Source organism: Lipotes vexillifer, unplaced genomic scaffold (genome assembly GCF_000442215.2).
Source record: "Lipotes vexillifer unplaced genomic scaffold, Lipotes_vexillifer_v1.1 scaffold3, whole genome shotgun sequence".
In the NCBI taxonomy this organism is placed as follows: Eukaryota; Metazoa; Chordata; class Mammalia; order Artiodactyla; family Lipotidae; genus Lipotes; species Lipotes vexillifer.
In genome coordinates, this window is record NW_006783631.1 from 1,865,158 (window position 1) to 1,882,572 (window position 17,415).

General features: G+C 38.4%; 1 pseudogene; it reads right to left on the minus strand.

The window, feature by feature from the left end:
* Positions 1-544: 544 nt before the first annotated feature.
* Positions 545-1,520, minus strand: LOC103080491 (heterogeneous nuclear ribonucleoprotein H3 pseudogene; annotated as a pseudogene).
* Between the last annotated feature and the right edge of the window lie 15,895 nt (positions 1,521-17,415).

Genomic DNA, 17,415 nt, shown 5'->3' on the forward strand with positions numbered 1-17,415 from the left:
AAGTAGATTAATATAGGCTCTGAGATACTTGATTCTGAATTTTAGAATTCTCAGCATTTGGATGGTGACTATTGTTCAGAGAGCTTCTGCCTGAGCATCCAGAAAAAAAGATGTGAGGACAAATGTTTATAGTGAGCCAAATGTCCTGACATAAGGGTAGATCAGAGTAAACTCAGCTTACTATTCTTGAGGATAAACTGAATTATAGATACATTATTTGGTAGGAAGTGATTCAATTTAGACGGTGTCTGGAGGCTTGAGACTTAATCTGAATATTAATTGCAAAGACGATATTCTTGTACAAGTCTGCTTCATCGTTTTATTCTTTTTTTTTTAATTTATTTTTTTAAGTCAAAGTATGCAACAAATAAAACCTACAGAAAACAGATTTTCCCATCACAATCTGTTGCTTTACCAAATAATAGTTTGAAAACACATTCCTTCAGTCATTATAAAGTTCTTAAAATACAAAAGAAATTAAATCTGTAAGAAAGTCTAGTAGACCAGATGCTGTTGTCAGGACTTTTATATCGGTGGTTATGCTTCAGTACATCCCACACCATCCACCTCCACTCATGCCACCTTGCCCATAGTAACCGCCACTGCCTCCACCACCACGGCCATAACCACCCAGGCCATCCAGAGTACCATATCCTCCACTATAATTGTTCCCCATTCCCATTCTTCCAACAGATCCATAGCCTCCCTGATTATCCATGCCATCTCTGCCATAGGCTCCCATTCCAGAACCTCCCATTCCAGAGCCGCCTCCAGGAGTTGAATTCAAGAAGAGTTCAATGTATCGATGTTTCATGTTATTCTTATCTTTAGACATGGCAGCTACTGCATCTTCATGTGTCACAAACTCTACATCTGCTTCTCCTGTTGCTCTGCCATCAGCTCCAATATCAATATGCACTCGGATTGGATTTAGTGGTGAGAAGAAATTAGCGATGTCATTTTCAGTTGCACGGAAAGGTAATCCCCTCATATGTACAAAATGACCACCATGAAAACCTGAGCTTGCATCACCAGCTCCACCATAGCCATGTCCTCCCATACCTCTTCCATCTCTCATTCTGTCATCAAAGCCATCATTTCCATAGCCATAATTATTATAGCCGCCATAGTCATCAAAACCTCCATAACGACCATCATATCCATCACCTCCTCGTCGCATTCTGTCATACATACTTCCGTCGCTGGCCCAGCAATCTTCCTGGTGGATCATAAAATCCTTTGATTTCACTCCTGCTACTTCTGAAGATCTCAATATACCTGTGCCCTATTCTTTCCTTGTGCTTCCCCAGAGCATTTTCTGCTATCTCCTTTGAAGCAAACTGCACGAAGGCCTCCCCTGTGCTTCTCCCCTGGTAGTCCATCGTCAATGTTATCCCATTTGGCACGATTTCTAACCCTTGAAAGAACTGAACTATTTCCTCTTTGCTGCAACCAAATGGCAGTCCACGAAGTCATACTGTCCCATCACTAGCGTCATTTGGACCATTATGTTTCATAACCCAATCCGTCTCAATACCGTTTGATTTAAATGCCCCTTTTACTTCAGATACCCTGTCGGGCGACAGCAGCACCGACTCCGGTGCTCAGGGGATCCGGTCGTGAGCAGGGAGAAGTCGCCCGCCTCGTGCAGCGCTCCCACAACGGTTCTTCCAACCGTCTCCGGCGGCGGCAACCGCTAAGGGAGCTGCGCAGCAGAGCAATTGGCTTGGGGGGATGGGAGAGAGCGAGCCCGTTTTATTCTTAATTAAAGACCATTGTATGTTTGATGTTTTCCCTCTGGTTATAGTCATTGTATTTGCATGTAGGGCATTTTATTTCCCTCACTTCTTAACTAATTTTTCTCTATCAGCCTCAGAAGAAACAGCAGTGTTTGTCTTCAAAAACCGGTGGAGAAAAATATTTGTAATTGTAAAACAAACCCCCAAGCCTCCCAACTTATGGCAGAGTACAGTGTCTTTACAAGGCAAAACTGTCAGGCAAGGAGACATTGATTCATTCCCTGAGAATGGCCTTTTCTCACAGTGAACTCCCTACAAGAGGCTGAGACAAAGCCATGAAGGGTCTCTGATTTATTGGTCCCCCATTTCTGGAACATTTCCACTGTTAGTCAAACTCAAGGGAATTGCATAGCAATCTTGGGTCCACCACACCTGTGAAAGTCCTTCTGGAGGCAGTTGACAGAAGCTTTTAACATCCTCATCCTCAGTCTCGTTCATTTCACCTGCTGCTGTGCATGTGTAGTAATAATTCTGTTCCCAGCAAAAGAACTTAATTCTCATAATTCAGTCATAGAGAACCAAGTCTCCAGTGGGAAAATCATGTGTGCAGAATAATGCTGGCTTTTTCTTCTTTTCTCTTATTTTTTTACTTTTTCCTTCCTAAAACTAGTATCATATTATTCCCAATCCATTTCTTTCTATTCTTGGGAACATAGGAAAAGTATAATCCCCACCCTTCTCGCATCTAGGTGTGGGTCATATGACCGGTTCTGGCCAGTGGAATGTGGGAGAAGTGATGTACTACTTTCCCAACCTGAATCCCCAAAAAAGTCTCCCAGATGTGACTCTCCCTCTTTACTAGTCACATGTGAGGATGACATAGTGTCTCAGGGTGGAAGAAATCTGGGTTCCTAAGATATTTGGAGAAATTCCTGCCTGGAGAGCTACCTAACCATGAATCCCTGCATTGGAGTTAGTGTCAATAAGAAAGTACATTGTACACTATTGAGATTTTTAGTATTATTGAATCTCACAGCTAATTTTTTAACCCTATGTAATACAAAAATTTTTTTGATTTGTGTAGGAATGGTGATTGCCCTCAAAGATTTAGTACCATGAAGGAGTGAGCAGATTATAAAGATAATTTCAATTACACAGTAGCTTAAGAAATACTAAGTTGAATCAATCATGTAATCCCTCTAAATCCAATCCTTTTCTTACCTTTCCTTCTTTAACTCCAAATCCAATCAAAAGTGTGGAAGGTTATTTCTGGTTAGTCTTAGGTACCTGCCAAAATGGTGCCTGTGAGTGGCAGTGTTGCAAGAAGACCACTGGTCTGAAAGCTGGGAGGTTAGAGTGAAGTCTCAACTGTACAGCTGACCAGCTATGGAACCATAAATAAGTCAGTTCCCTTTTCATATTATATTATAAGCATAAAAACATACTTGCCATATCAAGGGTTTAAACTATATACCTGAGCCCCTAATATTTTGAAATTTGAATTGTCAAATTCAGAGCTCAAAGCCTGGCAGCCTATGAGTGTATAACTGTGGTCATTTGGGCTTCATTGTGTCTTGAAAATAAAGATATTTCAAATGCAAACCCAAGTTCCAGCTTCACTGATAACCCTTGCTTACTCATACAGGAACAAAAAATTGGATCTGAGTAGCAGCTGCCCCATTTAGATGGGGTAGGTACTTCCCATGCCACAGTCCCTACCACTCCCTAATTATACATTGGCCTAATTTTATCCCCTAGTCACTGTATACATTGGAATTTGCATGAAGGATAGAGTGAATTTAACCTTGCTTAAACTTGCCCATATGAGGGATGTAGGAGGAAAGTGGATACTGAGACAGAACTGAGAAACAAACTTGACAGAGACAGGAGCTGTTAAGAGCTAAGGGTGGAAACCAAGTTTGAGAGCAAGCATTGGGGTCTGTAGCTGCATCAGTCTAGAACAAGGTGATAAATTGAGATAAGATTATTGTGGTATTTCCTAGACAATTTCACATAGTGCCTTTGCTATTCCCTTGATAGGTCAAGTATCCTAAACACTTTGTTTCTCAATTTCTTTGTCTATAAAAAAAAGGGGGTGAATAAATACCTCTCTCAGTGCTATTTTGAGAGTTAATGAAATGGTTTGTGTAAAACACAAGACCTAGCACATAATAAGTGCTCAGTAAATGTTGGCACCACTGTCCTCATCACAATTGATAAAGGTGATTTTTAGATATGTAGCAATGGGACTTGATTTGGAGAGAGTTGTGAGATAAAAGTGGGGGTTTGACTTTCATTACTGGCAAGTAGGGATGACTCAGGGAAACTCCCAGTGAGGAAAAGGAAGGTAATTTTGCCAGCTTACACTTAAGTTTGTTCTTAACACTCATGAACAGGCAACCACCTATATCACCTCCCTTCCTCCAAACAGCACGTCAAATGTATACAATCACTCTTTTTCCTTTGTTTGGTGTCTTTCAGACTATATACCACTCTTCTGAGATCTTTTCTCTTTCAAATTTTATTATATATTGCTTTCATTCATATTATAAAAATGAGGGAAAAAGGAGAATTCATATCAAAGAGAATGTTTAAAGGAACAGGTATTGATTAAGCACCTATTATGTACCAGTCATTGTGCTTGGTATATTCCTCCCAAGACTCCTGCAGATTTGATATCATGAGTTCCCTTTGATGGATAGTGAAACTGAGATTATGACATTTTTCTGTTTTATTTTCATCACAGCACTTATCCATATATGAAATATATTTTTTTTATCCAATTGTCGGCTTGCTTTGTTGCCTATTCGCCCTAATCTAAGTTCTACAGGAGATAAGATCTTGCTGTTTTCTTTAATATTTCATATTTCAATATTTCATTCATACTTTAATGGTACCTGGCCTATAACCTGGTGACATAAATATTTTGAATCCGTGAATCAATTAATTAATTAGTGAGTGAGTGAATAAAAATCCCATGGCACTAACTTTGATCTTGGCATGTCCATGCCTAAGTCCACACTCAATCTGCTTTGACTATGAAGGTAACTGCTCAGAGGCACTGGGCATGGCAGCATGGCATGCACACGATGGGCCTTTGGTCTTCCCATCTCCTTCCACTAGTTATGAGAAAAGGTGCCTTGGGCAGAAGACCTAAATAGACATTTCTCCAAAGAAGATATATAGATGGGCAAGAGGCACATGAAAAGATGCTCAACATCACTAATTATTAGAGAAATGTAAATCAAAACTACAATGAGGTATCACCTCACACCAGTTAGAATGGGCATCATCAGAATATCTACAAAAAACAAATGCTGGGGAGGGTACGGAAAAAAGGGAACCCTCTTGCGCTGTTGGTGGGAAATGTAAATTGGTGCAGCCTCTGTGGAAAACAGCATGCAGGTTCCTCTGAAAACCTAAAATAGAGCTAGCATATGATCCAGCAATCCCACTCCAGGGCATATATCTGGAGAAAGCCATACTTCAAAAAGATACATGCACCCCAGTATTCACTGCAGCACTATTTACAATAGCCAGGACATGGAAGATATCTAAATATCCAACAACAGATGAATGGATAAAGAAGTTGTGGTATATATATATATATATAATGGAATATTACTCAACCATAAAAAAATGAAATAATGCCATTGGTAGCAACATGGGTGGACCTGGAGATTATCATACTAAGTGAAGTAAGTCAGACAGAGAAAGACAAATATATGATATCACTTATATGTGGAATACAAAAAAGCATGCAAATGAACTTATTTACAAAAGAAAAATAGACTCACAGACATAGGAAACAAACTTATGGTTACCAGAGGGGAAACCTGGGGTGGAGGGAGAGATAAATTAGGAGTTTGGGAATAACAGATACACACTATTATATATAAAATATACAAACAACAAGGACCTACTATATAGCACAAGGAACTACTTTCAATATCTTGTAATAACCTAAAATGGAAAAGAATCTGAAAAAGAATATATAAATAAATATATATGTATATATATATATATATATATATATTTATGAATCACTCTGCTCTACATCTGAGACTAATAAAATATTGTAAATCAACTATACTTCAACTTTTTTTAAAGGTGCCTAATTGCCTCCATTCTTCCAAAAATGCCTCCTCTTGAGGATTGAAACACCAATGATATTAGGTGTGTCTACATTATTGTCTTTTTGCTGGAAGATCTTGCCATATACCCTGTATAGAGAAGCAGGAAGAGGTCCCTAATGCAGAGGTATCTACTTTCTCAGCCAAGAAACTTCCTGCTCACATCATCTTAGGGCAGGGGACACACAGAGACATAGTTATTCTGTTCTGGGCTTTGTCAGATTTGGAAGACTGACAACTCTGGTTACTATCCAGATCTCACCATGCCTGGTAATCTTATTCCAATAGCTTTTACTGTCTTCAATGGAATAAAAATACTATCAAAGGTGCTTTTACACCCATGGTGCCATGTTATCCTCAAAGAACGCCATGCACTAGAGCTGGTGTTATTAGTCCCACTTAACAGGCCACAAAATAAAGGCTCAAAAGCCAAAATGACTTCTCTAAGGCCACAAAAAGTTATCATCAGAGGTGGAGGTCAGGGACTTGAACTAGGTTGGGATATTTTTAATAGGCCATGCAACATCTTGGTCTCGTCACTTGTTCTGCACAGCTGTAATGAAGGCTTAGTATGTTCTGGGTTCTCAAGTAAGTACAAGGGCACAGAGGCAGGAAACTTGATGTGATGGACATAGCACAGACATTTAGTATCACAAAGACCTGGGACTTTATTCCTAGGCAGAAATCAAACCCAGGCAGCCTGACCCATTGTCCATCCTCTTACTATAATCGAGCAGGACCGTATGGGGTTTTTCTGGAACAGACCTCCCCCATGTCATCCTCCTACCTCTTGTCTGTAATCTTCTAGGCCTTCCCTGAGAGTAAATTTAATCAGAGAAGTGAGAAAATGTAGGAAGAAGGGAAAAGAGTCAAACAAGACAAAGTAATAATAGTTTAGCCATTAAACAAAGTCAGGGACATTTAGTTCCTCCTCAAGGGCTATAGATAATATTCTGAGCCATGTCCTTTGAGCAGTTTTGCAGATAATGAAATCCCACCGGGTGGAATAAGTTAACTGTATGCTGCCCACAAGTATGTAGACCCCAGACTGGTGAGAACCAGAAGATTGATGATGTTGACCCCCACTTACCTCACCACCAACCAATCAGAAGAATGCCCACGAGCTGATCACTCACCTCACAACCACGCTTCTTCTCCCTATCTTTAAAAACCTTTCCCTGAAAGCCTTCATGGAGTTCAGGCCTTTTAAGCACTAGCTACTTGGACTCCTTGCTTGGTGCCCTGCAATAAATGCTGCACTTTCCTTCACCACAACCTGGTGTTGGTAGATTGTCTTTATTGCATGAGGGCAAACGGACCCAAGTTTTGTTTGGTAGCATCACCAATATCTACAGGTCTCCTGCCTAGAAGGGCTGGCAAATCTAAACCACGTTACCATGTTTCCTTTGGTTTCTGCTGAGCTTTGAACACACAACTTTTGGCAGCTGTGGTTTCTGTCTGAATTCAGTACACTCTGCTCTCTTCAGAGTTAGGCTCAACTTCATAATGGATGGCAATGACCCACTGGAGTGAAAATGACTCCTATGATCTAGCATTCTCTTATATACTATCTCCAGGAGTCAGTGTCAGCATTTCTTATGTTAAATTGCACCAGGGACTTTTCCCCATTCCTTGACAGCAGGACAGATAGCCCCATGTGAGCTTAATTACTTCTGCAGTTATGTGGACACAATTTTGCTGAAATCATCTTGGGTCAATAAACTAAGGTCTATCTTCGTGCCAAAGAATGATAAAATCCTCTAGAAGAAGAGCAGCTTCCTCCTTATAAATAGAATCAGGCTTCCATTGGTTGCAACAAGCCATTTGCTTTAGAAGAAAAAACAATGTGCAGTGAAGAATTATTAACAATTTTTAGAAGCGGTACAGTTTGGGCAGAATATTTATCTTAAAAAGACATTGGAAGCAAACATTTTCATCAGGAGGGTGAAGTGACAGATAACAGCAGAAATATATGTGAAGCCAGTTAAAAATATATGGTTCTACCCTGGGTTTGTAAGGAAATGGTGAGTGAAGAGAAAAGTTTGTAAAGGATCCATACCTCAAAAAACAATTCTGTGAGTTGTACACTTAAAGAGGGAAAAAGACTGTTAAGGCGAGTCATATTTTGATATTCCAGAAGCGCTTGATGGCACATAATCACTTCCTTTCAGTAACATGCCTCTGGGAAGATGAAAGATTAAAAAACAAAAAGAAGGATCATAATACACCAGCTCCCTATCTCTGTTCCCAGGGACAGAGTATTTATGGCATCAGATGAGAGACAATGCTAGAACTGAAGTCTCTTTTCTTCATGGACTTGAAGAAAAAATAGTGGTTACCAGGGACATTTTCCTGGATATTATACCTTTTTAGGTCATTATTTCACTTCTCTTTCATCGAAAATTGTGTTTTATCTTAACAGGATATTTGTGGTTTAGGAAACTGGTAAAACATTGTAGAGTGAAAATAGACTTTATGGCTCAGATTGAATGTCATTAATCACAAAATCTTATTTTTTTTAATTTAAATATAGTATTCAATCATTTGTTAATAGTGAGCCACAGGATACAGAATTGAAAGAAGCCCAGAAGTCATCTAACCTAAGCTGGGGCAGCGTCCGACATAAAATCTCTTTCACTAGAAATTCTCCAGCTTGACCTGGGCCCTTGTGGGGTCAGAGAGCTCTCTCTAGTTTCACTAAAAGGTTTTCTTTACATTGGACCTCACTGTTATATCCATCTCTTGATCCTAACTCTTTTTTCCAAGATGGTATTTAAAAATAAATTAAGGGTATTTCTATTCTCTTCACCTTTACTTCCCTGAGGGTCATCCTAACTCCTTATCATCTGGTTACTTCCTGTGGGTTCTGTGTGTTTTCTCAACTTCCATTTTAAAATGTCACATCAAGAACATGACACAGACTTAAATTTATCAACATCTGTACACTGGTCAAAACAATGTCTGGCACATGGCAAGTGCTGAACAGGCTGGCCCCCGCTTCTTCTCCAGGGATGTTCCAACCACAGCTGGAGAACACAGAGGGAGTATCCCCTTCCTTTGTCTGGAGAATGCTTTTCCATTAGTGTCCTAAAAATATGTGGTATCGTTACCTAATGTTAAGACTTTAGGTCGTTGGAAAACCAGAATTTGTGCCAAGCCATACCTCTCACCTCTTTCAATCTAAATGTAGCAATTTATTTATTTATTTATTTATTAGCCTCATCATGCACAGCTTGTGGAATCTTAGTTCCCTGACCAGGGATTGAACCTCCTCCCTCGGCAGTGAAAGCACAGAGTCCTAACCACTGGACTTCCAGGGAATTCCCATAAATGTAGCATTTTACATTTAACTCCTAAAACTATCTTGGAATTCCTCTAATATTGCAGATAATCAAAATCTTCAGGCTGTTTTCCTTTATATGAAAACTTTCTCCTTTGGGTGAAAGATACAGACTTAACCTTATCTTTTATGTTTTACTCTGGTAATTCGTGAGCATTTTGAATAAGAAGAGACTAAAAACATAGTCCTGCTTTCTACAGGTAGAGATTCTCCTGCAGGTTGATGGCAATTTATTAATCAACAAGATTTGGGGGAAGTTGTTTTATCTCCTCATCTCTTTGTAATGGACTTTTGAACATTTCCCTGTTTCCCCATTGTGTCTATGTGATCATTGTGAGAAACGTCATTTCACGCTTGGCTGAATGTAGATAGACACTGTAGAATTCTACTGATCCGCCATCGTATGTGTCATCAAAAAAGCAATGAATGTAGTCGGGCTTGACTAAGAACATGGGTTATGGCTGTCCTATAATCAATATTTTCTTCCCAAAATATTCAAATGCCACCTGTTTATTAGTCTACTCAAGAATTTCGAAGAATTATGTCAAAAAGAAATGTTTCTCCACATTTCTTGAGTGTCACCCTTGGGTGAGTGTTAGTCTACAAACTCGGCAACATTATTAACTTAGTGCTCACATCAAGCAACAAAAGTTAACTGTTATCTTGTTCATCTTTCAGCTCAGGAAATGGAGGCATGCCTAAGGCCAATAGCTAGAATGCTAGAAACAGGATGCAAATCTGGACAAGCTGGAGCCAGAATGCATTGTCCTCAGCAATAGCCACTGCCTTTCCTGCTCTTTTGGTGTGCTGCTGCCTCTGAAGCATTTCCTGCTCTCTGCCAACCCCCTCCCTCCTTGTCCTATCTCTCTCATATTTCATGATTTCTCAGCAGTAACTTAAAATACATGTGCAATCCTACATCCTCTCTACCCTGCGATTTCACTGATTTTAATCTGGAATCTTAATTATTTAATGCAACTGGGTACTTTCTTACCTTCTTCCCAATGATATGTCAGGTGGCAGCTCAATCTTTAGTAGTTTAAAACTCAGCCTCTTAAACAAAGAAGATAGAAAGAAAATAAGAGTTGGACATATCTGCTTTTTGTCATTCTGACAATGACATTGTCCTCCATAAGTAAGAGGTCAGTCCTTTCCTTGTCTAAATCCTTTTTCTGTACAAAGCTTAAGCAAAGTTCTTTTTGCCAACTTTATCATTTTGCCTGAGCTTCTCTGTTCTGGTTCTTACTATTAAGAGATAATTGTGTTACAGTATGCAGAGGTTATAAATGTATTAGAAGACAAAAAACTAATGAAAACTTTGAGAATATGATTTAGGGGAATTTAAGAGAAGTCTATAGGAAAGAACATCAGTGAATTAAATATTCTATCAAATGAATTACACACAAGGAAATAACTGGCATCCTTGTGGGGTACTTAGTTATCTTTTGAAAGAACAAATTTTGAATCACGATGGGTAGGGGAAGTGAACATCACTTGAAGGAAAATGATGAAGATGGCTTTCCTGATTGGGGGAATACCTGGCTGAGGGGTAGTAATGAAATTGCACTAGCTGAGTGGAATGATGAATATGAGAGGAGAATGGTGAAAGAATGACTTAGAAAGGTGTGCCATGTTTTCCCAGGTCATTTAAGATCATTCAATATCACCTTTCATTGTGGAGATGCAGAGAGAACAAGTGGCTTGCAGAAAATCACAGAGATACTTAGGGACACTTTGATAGGACCAGAATTCAGGTCTCCCACTTCCCAGAAGAGTTTAAAATGGTCTGAAATTGAAGTCAAAGCTAATTTGTTTTAAGCCTACACTAGAGCTAGATTTAAAGCTGTAGGGGCTTCCTTGGTGGCGCAGTGGTTGAGAGTCTGCCTGCCGATGCAGGGGACACGGGTTTGTGCCCCGATCAAGGAAGATCCCACATGCCGTGGAGTGGCTGGGCCTGTGAGCCATGGCCGCTGGGCCTGCACGTCTAGAGCCTGTGCTCTGCAGCGGGAGAGGCCACAACAGTGAGAGGCCCATGTAACGCAAAAAAGAAAAAAAGCTGTAAAGACCTCAAACACAGAAAAGATAGCATAAAAAAAAAAAAAGAAAAGAAAAAAATCAACATAAAACCATAAAATAAGGGCAAATAAGTTCAATAAAATCGTTTTTTCTTGATTTTTTTTTTTTTTTTTGGCCCACAATGAATACTTTGATGCCTCTTTTGCACTATCAAAAACAAATTTTCACAGGTTGATTTTCACACTGTCTGTTTCCCTTCTACCATTTATTATAATACAAGACTGTGTTTATGGAATCTGATTTTGCCCAGCTTGAACTGGCATGGGAACGGAGCACCATGGAGTAGAGGCAGCGCTATAGTAGAAGCTACCAAAGCAAATATTCTGGTTGGGGGGGCAAATGCCACATTCAATAACAACACTAGGTGCAATTTTCTCGGGAAATAATCTATGTGGTGCAGGTGATAATGTAATAGATTTCTAAGGGTCGGGCAATAAATGAGTACTGATGAAGCCAATAAAAATTTATTGGAGAAAATGGAGTTTAAGCAGAGTTAGGAAAAAGTGGAAAGACATTACAGGCAGAACTCTAAGGGAGAAAACTAGCTGTAAATTTTATGGAATAAAGAGGTTAAGTTGGGATGCACAAGAAATGTGGCAAATTGGGGAGGGTGGAGCCAGATTGTGGGAAATTTTTATGTCTCAAAAAATGTTAATTATGTATCTGATAGATGCCAGGCACTGTGGTGGATGCTTGGAAATCATTGGAGCAGAAGACCCATGGACTTGACAGTTCAGAAAGAAGATGTTCTATTCCAAAGGAATGACACAATAGAATAAAGGTGATGATGAGCAAGTCATAGGAGCATCAGGCCCAACCCAAGAGGGTTGGGATGCAAGCCCATATGAAAGATGTGATGTTTAAGCTGGACCTAAAGGGAAATTAGGTGTAAGGGAGGGGGAGAGGAATGTTCAGGGTAAAAGAAGGAATAGCGAGTGTAAATATACAGAAGCAAAAGTGAACCATCTGGGAGATGGTTCGTGTAACCTGACATAGAGAAAGAGGTGAGAATTGATATAAAATGAGGCTGGAGAGGAAGGTGGCAGCAGGTCATGATGCCCAACTGGATCATTACTACGGAGAGGAACCAGGGGTACCTGAATGAATGCCTTACAGTTCCTGCCCCAAAGGTGTTTACAGTATAGCAGGGTGACAGGTAAGTCATTAAATAAAGGCATACCCTAATACCATGATAGAGATAGGCAAAAGATCTACTAAGAAATAAATCCATGGAATTTTGCCCACAAGTTATATTCATTCATGCAGCAAATATTTATTGACTACCTTCTATTATGTTAGACACTCAGGATATAAAAGCTCATGAGAATTATTTCCCATTCTTAAGGAATTCATAATCTCCTGGGTGTGACAAACAAGAAAGTTAACATTTACACCCAAGTGTGACAAGAGTCATGGCAAAGATACTCACAGGTAACAAAGGGAGAACAGAGAAAGATATTGTACCCAGCCTGAGGGCCAGAGAAGACTACAGGAAGAGACAAAGTTTGTTTATTAAAGGCTGGGTAGGAGATAGCTCCAGTGGCAGGAGCAACTTCTCTAGGTGTATGATCTGGTACATATGAATCTGCCGATGCGATCCCTCATGTACACAGTGATGCAATCCATATGGAAATACTCTGTGACAGGGTTCATGGCACAACAACCCTACATTATGGCCCACCATAATTCATTTTAGTAGAACCCAAATCAATCCTCTCTTGAGCTTAGACCATATATTCAGATGGTCTCCCTGGGCATGATTTTATTACTTGTCTTCATGTTTTAATCACATGCTCTAATAAAACATGATCTATTTAAAGGCAGTCAGTCACTCAGGGTCCAAAGTCACCTGGTAGGGTTTGGTTGTCTGCCAACTTAAAGCTTGGCCCTGTATTGTTAGGCAAAGAAAGGTTGCCCCTAAGATAAATATTTGGAGTTCAGAAGACATGGCCAGACTGCAATATTTTTAAGTTATGGAAGATCACATTTGGAGCTTCAATTCTCAGGTATATCTATCATCTTAATTTATTTGGTTAAATTAAAAAATACACAGGAAAACAGTGAGGCTTAAAAATACAATACTAGTAGGAAAATCTCAAGATAAACTTGTGCTGAACAAATATTGTCAGCAAAAATAAAAATGTAAATTTATAGTCAGAACTTTTGTTCTAACTTTTAGTGTCCTAGTAAAGACATTAGGCTTACAGAAGGAAGAAGAAAGTGGTTTTGGCATATATTTTCTTGCTTTTAATCTTGGATCAAGAAGAAAGGTAACCTCCATGTTTGCCAGAAATTTCCTGTGGTAGTAGGAAGATCACTGGTTTAGGTTTCAGGAATTCAGGAATCTCAGTCAAGCATCTCAACTCTCTCTGAGCCTGGGTCCCTCATCTTTTAAAAGGAGACTAATAATAGGAGCACTAGTGGAAAGATCAACTTTCTGAGCCTCAGTTTCTCCATCTGTAATGTGAGATAGTTGTATTGATAAAGGGAAGGTTGGTAGGCACCTTGAGGGCCAAATAGAAGTAATTGCTAGTGGCTGCTAAGAGCATGTCCTAAGAAGGATGCTGCAGTGATATTCTGGCCCAGAGGGACAGCTCTGTGATTATTTAAAGTCAGGCCATGGGCCAGCCTGTTAAGGCACAAACTTAAGGAAGAGAGAAAGGTAAATGGGGGAGTGAGGATTTAGGATATTATATCTGAAGCGCCTTCAAATCCAAAGAGCATAACCAGACTGTGATCAAATGTTCTGGAGCTCAAAGAATTTTTGTGGGTCTGGTGAAAAATGTTGCATATCCTCATAACTCTTAGCCCAATCAGTTAACATTTAAACCTGTATTTTTCAAAAATCATCTAAATTGTCACTTCACACCCATTAAGATAGCTATTATTAAATGTTTTAAATAACAAGCGTTGATGAGGATGTGAAGAAATTCTAATTCTTATACATTGCTGGTAAGAATGTAAAATGATGCAGCAGCTGTGGAAAAGAGTTGACATTTCCTCATAAACTTAAACATAGAATCAGCATATGATCTAGAAATTCCACTTTGGGGTATATACCCAAAATATTTGAAAGCAGGGACTCAAACAGATATTTGTACCACATGATAATAGCAACATTATTCACAATAGCTAAAAGGTGGATAAAACCCAAATGCTCATCAATGGATGAATGGATATACAAAATGTGGCATACATATACCATGCAATAATATCTAATCTTCAGCCCTGGCTAGCAGTTATTAAACAAATTTGTTATTAAACAAATTTCTTCCTCAGAAAAGTACATTTTTGTTGTTTGAAATAGACTTAATATATACCCTTCATAACTCAGATGGGATGTAAAAGTCACTATTGGACGTTCAGAGTACACATTTAGAAGTGGTGATTTATTTGATATTGTTTTTGAAGCATCAGAAAAAAAAAACCTGAATGAATTCATTTGTTGTTTTATTTATCAGATACAACTGAAACAGATATTGCCAAAGCCATTAGAAGAGAAATCTCAAATTCAAGTGGTTAATTAATAATATTTGCTAATATTATCAAAAAGCAAAAGCTTTTACTTGTATTGACCAAATGAAGGAGGAAGCACATGCAGACTGTCTATCATTCTTAAGTAACAAAAATATAATGAAATGATAATGTTTTAAAAAATCAACTTACATTTATATAGCATTTTCCCATAAATACATTCATGTATGCTGGCATATATACTTTTTTATACAAAAATATAATATTCTGTATGTAAAATAATATCTATTAATTATCACTGTAATGACAAATGGGAAATTTTTTAAACTGTATTGGCTACTTCGGTGAAGGCAGTACAGGATATTTGAAATGTTGAATTATGCTTCCAACTCAGGGTTTTCCTTGTTATTTTATAGACTGGAAAAGAAGGCAAGGCTTCCTTTGCATTTTTAACCTTCAGGTTTTCAAATTAAAGTACATTGGGCCAAAGGGGGGAAAATTCCAGTCCATACCTGGAGAGAAAAGCATACTGTGAAAGTTAGATCCTCTTCATGAATCCAGGTAAGAAATGAAATTTGGATGATTACTGTAATTCACCAGAAACTTTATGTCTACTTCTCAGTTGACTCCACAGAAGGGCAATGAGATGGGTACTACCATGTCAATTGTACAGACAGGTAAACTGACCCTCCAAAGGGCCAAATACATGTATATGACCTCACAGCCAGTAAATTACAGAGCCTGTGCTCTTTCCACACTGTAAATGCATATCCTGAGAGACATTAAGGAGGTAATACAGGCTATGCAAGATTTATAAACATTTTTTAAGATCAGTATGTGCTTGGTAGCCAATAATTTTTATTAGAAGTCCTATATTATAATACTAAATTATATATATATATATATAATATTATAGAGTTATTATAACTATATAGAGTTGACCTTGAACAACACATTTGAACTGTGCAAGTCCACTTATAAGAGGATTTTTTTTCAACAGTAAATTCTACATAGTCCTCGGTCGGTTGGTTGAATCTGCAGATTCAGAATGACAAATAAGGGGGAACCTCCTTTATGAAAGGCTGACTATAAGTTACATGCAGGGTTTTGACTGCACAGAGGGCCAGATCCCCTAACCCCCTACCCCCGTTGTTCAAGGGTCAACTGTATATATGCTATATGTGTATATACACATATAGCATAATAATATATGTCTATATTACTATACTATTATGGATTTTTAATTTGAATTAAGTTTATATATGCCAATTTAATTTAAATCTGTTAATTTTATTTAAATATGCTAAATCCAATCTATTAATTGAATAAGTTTCTGGATACATACAAAAATATATGTAGACATAATCCTTCAAAGGATTGACAATTTAATGTGGAAGATAGAAAATTGATTCTAATGTAGGCAAATTGGGTTAAGTGCTATGATAGAGATATAAACAGTCATTAGTATGTAATAGAAAAAATTCATATAGATGTATTATTCAGCCAAGCATTTAGAAAAAATAATTTTTAAAAACTGATAAATGAAAATTATGATTTTATATATGGAATGGCCTTGATGGCTATGGATTGAGAATATAACTTGGACTCTAAAGAAATTCTGAGGAGAATTTGACTTCACATCTATGAAAGTCAGTAGCAAGTTTATCTGCACTGAGGATGGGGTAAGTACAAACTTGTTTTAACTACAATGAGGAATTTTTGACAGGGAGGAAAAAGGGCTTTCTGAGAGATATATATATATGGGTGTGTGTGTGTGACTTTGCAATGTGAGGAGTCATTATTCAAGAATAATAATAACCCGGTGCTTTTTATTTGGTAATATGCTCTCATGTATATTATTTTCTCACTAGTTTTGCTGTCAAGTAGGTATGGCCAATTAATCAAGGCTAACCTACTCATCAAGGTTTATATAGCTGGTAAATAATGAACTCAAGCCTGAAATATAGGATTCCTTAGTCTAAAGTTTGTAAATTTTGTATTATAGAGTCCAAATTCAATTTGAATGTAGTTCTGCTCAGAGGGAGGGAAATGGGTGAGAAATGCAGAATTTTATTGATGAAAAATTTAGAAATTGTCTTCAGGAGTTGCAAACTTAATGCCTTGCAGGGCCAGAAGATAGTGTAAATAGTGAAGCAGCTGGTTATAAGTTGGAGGGAGTGCATGTTCTGTGAAGCGGTCAGCAGTCTGGGTTAAGCCTCAGTAACAAAGAATTCCCAAATCTAAGTCACTTAGAATGTGATACCCATTATATTGTATGGAGAAGAGAAAATTTGGCAAGTCACTCACTGGCTTGCTAAAGTAGCTAAAGGCTACTCTGGAGTGACACATGCACTTCCACTTGATGCTCATGGTCATGCTTAATTCCAAGTAAGAGTTGAGGGGAAGAGAACAGAGGAAGTGCTGTCCTACCATGTATCAGAAAGTGATGACAGAAATATTTAGTGAGGGGATGCAGGCTCCCCTCGTGTCACCAAATATTGAGTTCATTCTCCTTTTTACACAAAAAGATACATTCTCATCACTAAGGGAGACAGCCCCAGAATCCCATTTTGTCAAAGTATCAAGCTAAAAGTCCATACTCTCTGGGTGACCTGTGAAGCCTTTACTTCAGTCCCAGATGTCTTCTTGCAAT